The sequence below is a fragment of the Peromyscus maniculatus genome, chromosome 1 (genome assembly GCF_049852395.1).
Source record: "Peromyscus maniculatus bairdii isolate BWxNUB_F1_BW_parent chromosome 1, HU_Pman_BW_mat_3.1, whole genome shotgun sequence".
NCBI classification, from domain to species: Eukaryota; Metazoa; Chordata; class Mammalia; order Rodentia; family Cricetidae; genus Peromyscus; species Peromyscus maniculatus.
In genome coordinates this window covers 96,053,127-96,065,364 of record NC_134852.1, presented here as the reverse complement: position 1 = coordinate 96,065,364, position 12,238 = coordinate 96,053,127, and the positions used below count along the sequence as shown (strand labels likewise).

General features: G+C 41.2%; 1 long non-coding RNA gene across 2 annotated transcripts; it reads left to right on the top strand.

Moving 5' to 3' along the window:
- The first annotated feature begins 1,335 nt into the window (after window positions 1-1,335).
- On the top strand, window positions 1,336-11,949 carry LOC121830115 (uncharacterized). Of its 2 annotated transcripts, none has more exons than XR_006073066.2 (3): window positions 1,336-1,508; window positions 10,535-10,699; window positions 11,704-11,949. It is a non-coding gene; the product is annotated as an uncharacterized LOC121830115 (long non-coding RNA). The 2 variants fall into 2 exon arrangements; XR_013042975.1 differs by having other exon boundaries at window positions 10,535-10,703.
- Window positions 11,950-12,238: the final 289 nt, after the last annotated feature.

The following is a 12,238-nucleotide window of genomic DNA, read 5'->3' as shown; positions in this document are numbered from 1 at the left end:
TGCATATATAATAAATAAATAAATCTTAAAAAAAAACCCTCTATTCTTTGTGAATTTATTGTAATAATAATAATAATAATAATAATAATAAAATTCTGACATGTAGAAAGACATAAACTTGTCCATTCACGTTTCTGACATAGTAAACTTAGACAATCGAGCAGCTAGCCCAGCATGCCTGCAGCCCTGGTTTCCCATCCCTAGCAAAAAACAAAAAGAAAAAGAAAACAATGGAAAAGGAATTTGCTCCTTTCAGAGACTATGGGGGACCCCCAGACCCTGACTAAGTCAGGACAGGGGGTGGTCTGTTTGTATATCCTACATCCTACAACCCTCACACTCCTCTTTAACTCTCACCATAGGCTTGCAAGGTGATTTTACCTATTATCCAGGTAAGGGAACAGATTAGACCTGTCCAAGACTGAGGTCAATGCAAAAACAGAGAAGCCAGATTAAACCCAGATGTGTTTTCCCAGGCTCTCTCACTCTGCCTTCCTTCACCAGCCCAAATTCCTCGTGTAAACTCACCTGATTATCTTCCTGTAGAAAGTGTTCCAGCTCTCCTGCCTAGGTTTCCAAGTCGGCACCTATCTTATTTTGGATGCAAGGCAGTTATTTGTGTATGCTGTCTCTTTTCGATTCTCTATTGCTTTAGGGGGTGGGGAAATCATTTTTTTCATCCCTCGTGTTAAATGTATGTCATCTAAACTCACCATGCTCTATCTAAAGCGCCTACAATGTCTCCCTCATCATGGGACAAACAATTCATTCTGGATGACCAAATCCACTTCAGGAGACCGACCTACCACCGCGCTCAGAGGAGCGGACTAGAGGAGTGTGCGCCCCCAAGGGGCCAGAGCGAGCCTCAATGCTCGCAACTGCGCGTTCTGGAGGAGACGTACGCCCTTTGTGGACGTACGCATCCCGGGAGGACACGCCACCCACCCACCCGAGAACGCGGGTGCGCGCCCGAGAGGCTGGGTGCGCGCCGGGACTGCGCCTGCGCAGATTAGGAACCCGGTTTCTCCGATTTTGAAAGCGCTAGTGTCTGTGACGCGAGGCACGCGGGCCTCATACACTCGCCTCAGAATTTGGGAGCTCCGGCCATGGGGGCTGCAGATGCCGCTCCATCCAGGACTCAGCCGGGTCCTTCGACTCCGGGAGAACCGAGCTCGCCCGGCCCACACTTCCCTGCCGCGCCTGCGGTACACGCTGCCTCCAGCAGGTGGCGCTGGGTGGCCTAGTGCTGGCCACGGGGAGCGGCGCTGCAGCCCAGGGACTGCGACCCTGTGCTGGGTAGAGTGAGGTAACAATTAGGAAATGACCTGCTACCTCCAGGTGCTGGTTCTTACAAGTTAAAGGGCCAGAGACTCCCTCCTACTGAAAAGCACCTTCCTCCATTTGAGTGGGTACCTTAGCGGGTGGACCCCACAAGCCATTGATAAGAGAATGATGGGCCAGTCCTAGAAGAGGATGTTCTCTTACCTTTGGAGCACTTAGAATTCAGAGTAAGCACCCTGCTGTTTATTGTCTCAGAATTCGTCAGTCAGTCACTGTAGAATAACTAGAACTTGGTCCTGCTGTAAGAGGTCTTCACAGACCTCTGACTGGGAAGTGGAGGCCTGGGGTACTTCCTGTGTTTGGAATGCACGGTACCAACACTATAGCAGGTATAGAGAAGAGAAACGCATTTACACACACACACACACACACACACACACACACACACACACACACACACACACACACACACACACACGAACACCCAGGATCCCCTTAGTGGATTTTTCAGAATTAATTTTTCCGCGGATAAAGTCTTAATCTTTTACATAACTCAAGCTGGATCTTAGAACCTTACAAGATAATGCGAAAGTTTGGTGGGCCCATGTTAACAGTGAGCTTTATAAAAGTTCATGAGGGAATCCAAGCATTCGAAAATTTAAAATTAAAAATAAAAAAGAGCATAGGTGGAGATTGTGTGGCTTCCAGACGTTCAATCATACTATAAAGCCTCTGGTTCAAACAAGGCAGTACTGGTACTTTAATATACAAAGGGATCAGTAGACTAGAAAAGAAAGCACAAAATAGATCTAAAGCCATCTCAAATCACTGGGACAGGCATGTTTTTTTAATAAATAGTGTTGAAACAACATGCATAAGGAAAAAACCAAAACTGGATTAGAGATCTAGGGTTAAATACTCTACAAATTCCAAAAGAAAATAAGACAATAACCTCAAAAGTACTGTTTTCTCAAAAGCAGAGGCAGAGAAGCAAAAGGTCAATGGATTTTCTAATAAAATATTTTAAACAAAGAACAAAAAGACATCTAACAAACTATGAAAAAATACCAGCAGGATATACTGCAAAGACTCATCTCCCAGTGGATAATGGTCTTAAGAATTGACTACCATAACAGAATAACTGTTTATAGTAAATTTATAATGGCAATTTCCAATAAACAAAAGTATGTTGGCCCACAGTTCTGGGGGCTGGCAATTAAGAGTTAGTTCTTCCTGGGGGGCACTCACCAACCTAAGACAGAGCGCCTGTGTGGCCTGGGCAGGCGTCTCCATGACGGGTAAGGTGACCTGCTGACGTCCCATGCAACCCAAGTCAGAAGCTCATTTTTTAATAAAAGGGGGACCTGCAGGGCCCTGGACCCCATTTTGGGTAACTGTTGCCTTGCTTGTGGACCTTGACCTTGATATCCTCCCAATGCTAATTCCCTGCCAGATTCCACCCTCCTGAATGCCTAAGGGAAGTTCCTTGTCTGTGTACCCTGAATAATGGGCGTTAACAGCTTAGATGCAAGATTGTAAAACATCAGTAGCGAACTTCTGCCCTCCAGGGTTCTCCCATTGTGCTGTAAGCCTGTAATTAAGACCTCCTACCCCCTTCAAGAAATGACATTCGACATTTAAAATTAAATATATATATATTGTAATAAATATCTATAATATATATAATAAATATATATAATTGAATGAATACTGCGAATGTAATCTATGAATACCACAATTGTGATTAATATCATGAGTGTAATTTAATAAATAAATAAATAAATAGAGTTAGTTCTTCCTTAGCATTTCTGAGTAATCAATTTTGTGACCAGACTCTTCAAGGTAATTCTTTATATACATATATATACCATATAGATACAGATAGATGATGAGAGAGAGAGAGAGAGAGAGAGAGAGAGAGAGAGAGAGAGAGAGAGAGAGAGAGGAGAGAGAGTTTGTACTACTGGCATGCATTGCCCACAGAAGCCAGAAGAGGGCATCATATCCTCTGGAACTGGAGTCACAGATGGGTTTGAACTGTCATATGAGTTCTGGAAATTGAACCCCAGTCCTCAGGAAGAGCAACCAGTGCTCTTAACCACTGAGCCATTTCTCCAGCCCTCAAGATAATTCTGTAAGTAGTCTTCCACAAGTGATGCCAAGCCAAAGAGGAAAGCTGGACTCTCCCTAACACCGTATTCATATTTTAACTCAAAACAAATGACAGGCCTAAAGATAAGACACAAAATAATAAAACATCTAGAAGGATAAAAGCATAAATTTTTAAAGTTGAATCAGGCAAGACAAACTAGAAGCAATAAAAGAAAATAATGGGTCATGTGGACTTCAAAGTTTAAAGCATTTATGTATCAAAGGACAATCAAAAGAACAATTTAAAGAATAGGAGAAAACATTTGCAAATCATATCAGATAAGGAACTTATACCCAGATTATGGAAAGAACTAATAACTAAGCAATAAATAATCAAGCTTTCCAAATGGACCAAGGATTGAATAGACACTTCTACACACACACACACACACACACACACACACACACACACGTTGCATAAGTGGCCAAAAGCCACAAAAAAAAGAATCCTCAGTGACATAAATCATTAGAAAAATGCAAGCCAAAACCACAATAAGGTAAAGCATTATACCAAATAGGATGACTATAATAACTTTTTTGAAAAGATAAATCACAAGTATTGGAAAAAATGTTAAGAAACTGAAACACTAATACTCGTGGGAGTGTAAAATGATCCACTTTGGGAAATATTTTGACAGTTCCTCAAAAAGTTAAATACAGAGTTACTATGTGACCTAGTAAATTATACACACTATTAGGATGTATACCTAAGACAAGTGAATTCATGTTCACAAAATGCTTGTATGTGAGTGTTGAGGGCAGCAGCATCTACAGTCTAGTGACAGACTGATGTACAAACAAAAGATGATATATCTATACGCCAGGATATTGGTAAGCCATAAAAATGGAATAAAGTACTGGCATAGGCTATAATGTAGATGGGCCCTAAAAATAATATACTAAGCCAGGAATGGTGGCACACACATATAATCCCAGAATTCAGAAGGCTGAGATGGAGGGCTGCTAGTTCAAGGCCAGCCTGGGCTACTTAGCAAGAACCTGTCTCAAAAGAAAAATCAGTAAATAAAACCTGAAAATGAATGAGTGAGAAGGTAAGAAGGAGAGGAGGGAGAATGGGAACAGAGTCACAGTGGTAAGAAGAAAGCGGCATTTCTCTGATGACACCTTGTACGCAGTACTAACTCTTAGAACCATGATATTGTTTGCCATACATACAAGCAGGAACAAGCTAGGGGGACTGCATTAAGAATTACTATCATGCCGTGCAGTGGCACACACCTTTAATCCCAGCACTCAGAAGGCAGAGGCAGGCAGATCTCTGTGAGTTCGAGGCCAGCCTGGGCTACAGAGTGAGTTCCAGGAAAGGCTCCAAAGCTACACAGAGAAACCTTGTCTTAAAAAACAAAAACAAAACAAACAAACAATTATTATGACTACAACAAGCTAAGGGGTGAAGAACACAATTCATTTAAGCAACCCTGGAAAACAGTGTTTCAACTGTATATAGTACAGGCTACAGGGAAAAGAATTATATGCAGATATTATGCTCTGGTTAATATATTTATTTTACACAGGAGTATGACTTAGCAACTGTGAAAGGATCTTATCTGTATTTTAGAACTGAACAAATAAGCAAATTGATCGTGAATAATGACATGTTTGTTCCATGTCAGAAAAAGAACTACAAAACTAGATACAGAGGTAGAGATAAGCTGACACACACAAACTGGCTTTCATTGTGAGAGGCCTCGGAGTAACGACAATCCAGTCAGTGCAATGAAGTCTAACATCTAGATCTTAGTTTCTAAGTGTTACTCTACACTAAAAACAAAAACAAAACAAAAAAAACAAAAATTGGGACTTCTTGAAGAAAAGTGTTCATTCAGAATTTGGGGCTGGAAGAATAAAAGAAGAACCTTGAATAATCTGTAAAGGCACAAAGAATACTAAAACAATAAAAAAGGAAATGAGCATAGAAAAGGAGCCATAGGCCAGGAGGTGGTGGCGCACGCCTTTAATCCCAGCACTCAGGAGGCAGAGGCAGGTGGATCTTTGTGAGTTTGAGGCCAACCTGGGCTACAAAGTGAGTTCCAGGACAGGCTCCAAAGCTACACAGAGAAACCCTGTCTTGGAAAAAAAAAAAAAGAAAGAGAGAGAGAGAGAGAGAGAGAGAGAGAGAGAGAGAGAGAGAGAGAAAGAAAGAAAGAAAGAAAGAAAGAAAGAAAGAAAGAAAGAAAGAAAGAAAGAAAGAAAGAAAGAAAGAAAGAAAGAAAGAAAGAAGGAAAGAAAGAAAGAAAGAGAAAGAGAAAGAAAGAGAGAGAGAAAGAAAGAGAGAAAGAAGAAAAGCAGCCATAGCAACTTGGAGTCCCAAAAGCCCATATACTGAGAGAATTTTTTGAGTAACAGAATAATGATAATCCCATACAATCAAGTGGATATTGTGGTGGGGGGAGTTGTTTTTTGGGGTGGGGTTGTTGTTTTTTGCTGAGTGCCATTTATTGAAGGAGGGAGGAGGTCTTAAATACAGGCTTACAGCACAATGGGAGAACCCCAGAGGGCAGAAGTTCGCTACCAATGTTTTACAATCTTGCATCTAAGCTGTTAACACCCATTATGCAGGATACACAGACAAGGAGCTTCCCTTAAGCATTTTTTAATCAACATTGATTATGCGTAAGTAAATGAGATATAAGATATGTGCTGCTTAGTTTCTGTCAACTTGATACAAACCTTGACATACCTGGGAAGAGAGGTCTCAACTGAGGGATTGACTCCATCAGATTGGCCTGTGGACATGTCTATGGAGTGTTTTTCTTGATTGCAAATTGATGTAGGTGGGTTTACCATCCTTGGGTAGGTGGGAGTGGGATTTATAAGAAAGGTAGCTGAGCAAGCTAGAGAAAGCAAGACAATAACAGTCAGTGTTCCTCTGTGGTCTCTGCTTCAGTTCCTTCCTCCAGGCTCTTGCCTCGAGTTCTTGCCTTGCCTCACCCCCATGATGGGCAATAGCATGTAAGCCAAATAAACTCTTTCTTGCACAAGATGTTTGTGGTCATGGTATTTATTACAGCAACAGAGAAGCAAACTAGAACAGGGTGGAAGGGACGTACTTCTTTGTCAAATAATTCCAATGACCAACTGTGAAAGGAATAATAGGAAATTGCCATTGGGCAGACACTGCAGTACAAATTGTTGTAGATAATAATTGTTGGTGGATGCTAAACGGCCTGGGTGGAAGGATGGTGGAACACAGAAGCAGCATATTTTCAGTCTCAAAAATGACTCCCAGAACACTAAACAATTTAGAAAACTAGCAGAAACCAACAAAATAATCAACTTACACATTCCTGATTGGATGCATGGGAAAGGACATGACTTTTGAAATGTATGCTTTCCATAAATGATCAAACCCACACCAAGAAACACACTACAAAATACTTAACTAGCACTCTTCAAAATCTCAAGGCCATCAAAGGCAAAAAATGTCACCAGTTGAGTGTAAGTAAAGAGACCTGACAACTAAATTTGGCTGACCTGAATTAGACTGTGGACTATAGAAAGGACATTAGTGAGAAAACTGTGGGAATCCCCATAAAGCTTGTAGGCTGTTAATAGTATCACAATCTATTATATTTCTATTATATCATATACTATAATGTTACCATATTACTAGTATATAATATGGTAGCAATATATATGATATTAATATTAATACAATTAACATGCTTATTGATATAAAGTATACTTTAGTATATCTTATCAATATATCAATAAGCATGTTATTAATATTTATGATAATACATGTAGTACATTATAGTGCATTGTACTATATAAAATATAGTATGCCATATTATACATATTATATAGTACAATACCCTATAATGTACTATCATCTATGGTCATATATAATTATGGCATATAATAGTGTCATCTAGTACTTTCTACTTGCCAGGTGCTATGCTAATTTTACATACTCAACATATTAATTCCTTATTTGGATAATAGTAATGAGAACACTGCTACTTTTAAAACTTCTGTAAAGCTAAAATGTGTTCCCACTATGAAAATATATATTAAGAAATAAAGCTGTCCATGCAGATCTCATCCACCTCTCTGTGTCTTTCTTGGGGTCCCGTTTTCCAGGTAGCCTCACTGGTGATGTGAGTAGCAGTCCAGTCATCCTTGTTCCACATGTCTACTTAATAACTCTAATTTTGCTACTGTTATAAATTGTAATGTAAATATTTTTGGAGATATAGGTTTGATCATGGGGTTATGGCTCACAGGTTGAGAACCACTGCACTAGACACACAAGCTAACCCAGCATAGTGGGAAGGGCCGACCCCAGGGTGAAACCCAAGGATCTCCTCTTATGGAAATCTATAAATCTGATCCAGCCTGGACATGAGTGGGAGCGGTGAGGGGCGAGGGTTGAGAGAGTGGGAGATCCTAGCTAGATCGGGAAAAGAGAGGGAGAACAAGGAATGGGAGACCATGGTAAATGAAGACCACATGAGAAAAGGAGGAGACAAAAAGCTGGAGAGGCCCACAGAAATCCACGAAGATGCCCCCACGAAGGACTGCTGGCAGTGGTCGGGAGACAGCCGGGACTGGCCTACTCTGGTGATGGGATGGCCAAACACCCTGATAGTTGTGCCATAAGCCTCATCCAAGGACTGAGGAATCTGGATGCAGACATCCACGGCTGGGCCCCTGGTGGAGCGCTGGGAGTCTAATTGGTGAGAAAGAGGAGGGTTTATATGAGCGAGAATTGTTGAAACCAAGGTTGGATAAAGCGCGAGGACAGATGACCAAATGAATGGAAACACATGAACTATGAACCAAAGGCTGAGGGGCCCCCAACTGGATCAGGCCCTCTGAATGGGTGAGGCAGTCGATTGGCTTGATCTGTTTGTGAGGCATCTGGGCGGTGGTGCCGGGTCCTGGGCTCGTTGCATGAGTTGGCTGTTTGAAGCCTGGGACTTATGCAGGGACGCTTGGCTCAATCTGGGAGGAGGGGACTGGACCTGCCTGGACTGGGTCTATTGGATCGATTCCAGTCCTCGGCAGAGACCTTGATCTGGAGGAGGTGGGAATGGGGGGTGAGCTGGGGGGAAGGGGAGGGAGGCGGGAGGGGAGAGAACGAGGGAATCTGTGGCTATTATGTGGAACTAAATAGTATTGTAAAATAAAAAAAAAAATAAAATGTAAAAAAAAAAAAAGAAAGAAAGAAAGAAAGCTGCCAAGCGGTGGTGGCACACGCCTTTAATCCCAGCACTCGGGAGGCAGAGCCAGGCGGATCTTTGTGAGTTCGAGGCCAGCCTGGTCTACAGAGCGAGATCCAGGAAAGGAGCAAAGCTACAAAGAGAAACCCTGTCTTGAAAAACCAAATAAATAAATAAAGCTATAAATATGTGTGATGGAAGGGCTCATCTTGCAAAAAACTTGTGCATTTTGTTGACCCCAAGTTTAAGTCAACAAAGCTTTGAACTCTATCACAGCAGACTGCTCATCAAACCTTCTGCTATAAATTCTCCTGCTTCCTGGCCTTACCCCATTGCTGCACCTGACTTCTCTACAAACAGAACATCTTAATCAAATTGTCTTTGCATTCAGGGGCTGTCAAAATGGCTCATCAGGTAAAGGCATTTGCTCTTAATGTAATCAAGTTTGAGCCCTGGAGCACATATGGTAGAAAGAGAGCACTGATTCTCAAAAGCTTTCCTCTGTCAACCACAAGGGCACCATGGAGCCCACACATACACAGAATAAATAAAGGTAATTCTACAAAACAACAACAACAAAAAAAACATTTAATTGCATTCAAGAGGTTGAGAATGTAGCTCAGTTGGTAAAGTGTTTGCCTGGCATGCACAAGCCTTTATTCAAACTCTACCACAAACATAAACCAAGTGTGCTGGCACATGCCATTTGCAAAGCAGATGATTAGATGTTCAGTTTTATCCTGGCTATGCAGTAAGTTCAAAGTCAACCTGAGCTACATGATATCCTGTCTCAAAAAAAAAAAAAAAAAAAAAAAAAAAAGCATGCAGTAAAAACTTCTTAGCCTGGACCATGAATCTCCTCTCCTGGTATCCATAATGGCTTCTGTGGCTCTTCCTTATCCTGACTACTACATCAGCCCAGTACAAAGCTCATTTTTAGCATTATCATGATCTTCTAGAATGGAGAAAGTTATTCACCAGAATTATTTCTAGAAAAATAGCACATATATGAATATTTTTATAAGAAGTTCTTTCAAAAGCCAGTTGGGGGAGAATGTGACAGACAAAATGATTAAAGATGATCCCTAAAACATTAGGCTTCTCAAAAGACTTGAGGGAGGGAGTGACTTGGAGAATTGTGGAACCAGTTTCCTCTACAGAGGAGAAATAAGAAGAGAAAGTTGGGCTAGAGAGATGGCTCAGAGTTTAAGAGCAATGACTGCTCTTTTAGAAGTCCTGAGTTCAATTCCCAGCAACGACATGGTGGCTCACAACCATCTGTAATGAGATCTGGTATCCTCTTCTGGCTTGCAGTCATACATGCAGACAGAACACTGTTTACATAATAAATAAACAACATAATATATAAATGTTTAGTAATAATAATAATAAATCTTTTTTAAAAGAAGAGGAGAAAGTCCTTGGGAACAGCACTGCCAAGAGAAGTACTAGAAGGAACAAGAATATCAAACATGTTTTAAAGAAGGGTCTGTGCAACTGTGTGCAGCTGTGTGCAACTGTGTGCAACTGTGTATTATGAGTCTATGACCAGATATATTCAGCAATGCTTTTAGGACAATTAGGGGTTCTTGGGAGTGAACGTTAGGGTTTTTGTTGTAAGATTAAAAAAAATAGAAAGAATTAAGAACTAGACAGGAGGGCTGGAGAGATGGCTCAGAGGTTAAGAGCACTGGCTGCTCTTCCAGAGGTCCTGAGTTCAATTCCCATCAACCACATGGTGGCTCACAACCATCTGTAATGAGATCTGGCGCCCTCTTCTGGCCTGAAGGGATATATGCAAGCAGAAGCAGAACACTGTATACATAATAAATAAATAAATCTTAAAAAAAAAAAAAGAGAACTAGACAGGAATCATACTGTGATAAGAGGTAGTTTACTGACTGTCTCCTTGCCAGGTACCATGCTAAATACTTGATGCATTCTTCAAAGCAAATTATGAGATGGATATTCAATGCTTATCATCCCAACATGTAAGAAGCAGAGACAGGATGGCCACAAATTCAGTGCCAGCCTAAGCTACATAGTAGGACCTGCCAGTCTCAGTGGAGAAGGTCTATCAAGTAGGTATGGTATGATTACAGTGTTGTTTTAGTAAAGGAAACAGGTTTGGAGAGTACAAATGTAATGCCCAAGCATTTGCACACTGGGCATTTGGTGGAGACCAGTGGAAATCATATGTTCAGATTTGGAATAGTGAGTTGGATGTGGTCATTTTCTTGGATGAGTCTGCAGTTCAGAAGGGAGGTCTTACCTCGAGATATAAATTGGAAAGGCATAAGCAGGTTGTTGATCCATAAGGCCCTGGTACTGAATGACTCATCTAGAATATGGGTGTAAATAAGGAAGAGGAAAAGCCACAGACTAGCCAAAGCAGTCCAAATTTTAGAGTTAAGGAGCTTCACCAAAGACGACAGTCAGATTGGAGAGAACCAGGGAGGTCAAATGCAAGTAAAGAGTCTACCTCTGCCTAAATTGAGTACTAGAGACTCATTAAATTTAGCACTATCAAAAAATCTGATTGGCAAAAGATTTTGAGACAACAAACAGTTATCTCATAAAGAGTCTTTCTAAAAAAAACAAAAAAAAAACCAGAGTAGCCATTGAAAAACCATTTGTTTTTATTTTTACCAAACAGAAGTCATAGCAAGTCTGAGCTAATAGGACTGATCCAACAGAGAGGGTGTTATATGATGGTGTGGTGTTTTGAACAGATATGGCCCCCATAGACTCATGTGTTTGAATGCTTGGCCCATAGGGAGTGGCACTATTAGGAGGTGTGGCCTTATTGGAGTGGGTGTGACATTGTTGGAAGAAGTGTGTCACAGTGGGGGCTGGCTGTCAGGTCTTATATGCTCAAGCTATCCCCAATGTGGCACACAGTCTCCTTCTGCTGCCTACAGATCAAGATGTAGAACTCTCAGCTCCTTCTCCAGCACCATGTCTGCCTGCATGCCACCATGTCCCACCTTGTGGACAATGGACTAAACCTTAAAAACTATAAACCAGCCCAATTAAATGTTTTCCTTTATAAGAGTTGCCATGGTCATGTTGTCCTTTTTTACAGCAATAGAACCCCTAACTAAAACAGATGACAAGAATGAGGCTGAAGTGATGTCCAACAGAGAAAATAAGGAGCAAGATCTAATGTATACACAGTGCAGAGGTTGTCCTTCTAACAACTGAGTCACAGTGGTCTCAGAAGTGGAAATATGCCATTGTAGATGGTAAGTAGATAGATGTTGAGAGACTATATGGAAGCTCTTAGTGAATTCGGAGGCAAGCTTGGAATCAATAAAATTGTGTCAAAACAGTTCTGTAGCAAGGGTTCATAACACTAAACCTTCTGTATATACATTATTCTGTTGCTCAGATAGCAGCCATCCACCTTCTATTTCATAACAGTTTAAGGGAACGTGGACTAAGGGTACAGATCTCACAGGAGCTGGTTTAGATTCTCTCTGTTGGGATAATAGACCATAACTCAGCCTGCAGCCTTGAAAATGCTATCTGTGGTCATGAGGCCAATGAATCCCAGAAAACACGCCAACCCTGTGGAAAGAAAATCTGGCCATGCTCCATCCCAACACTGTGGCCCCAGT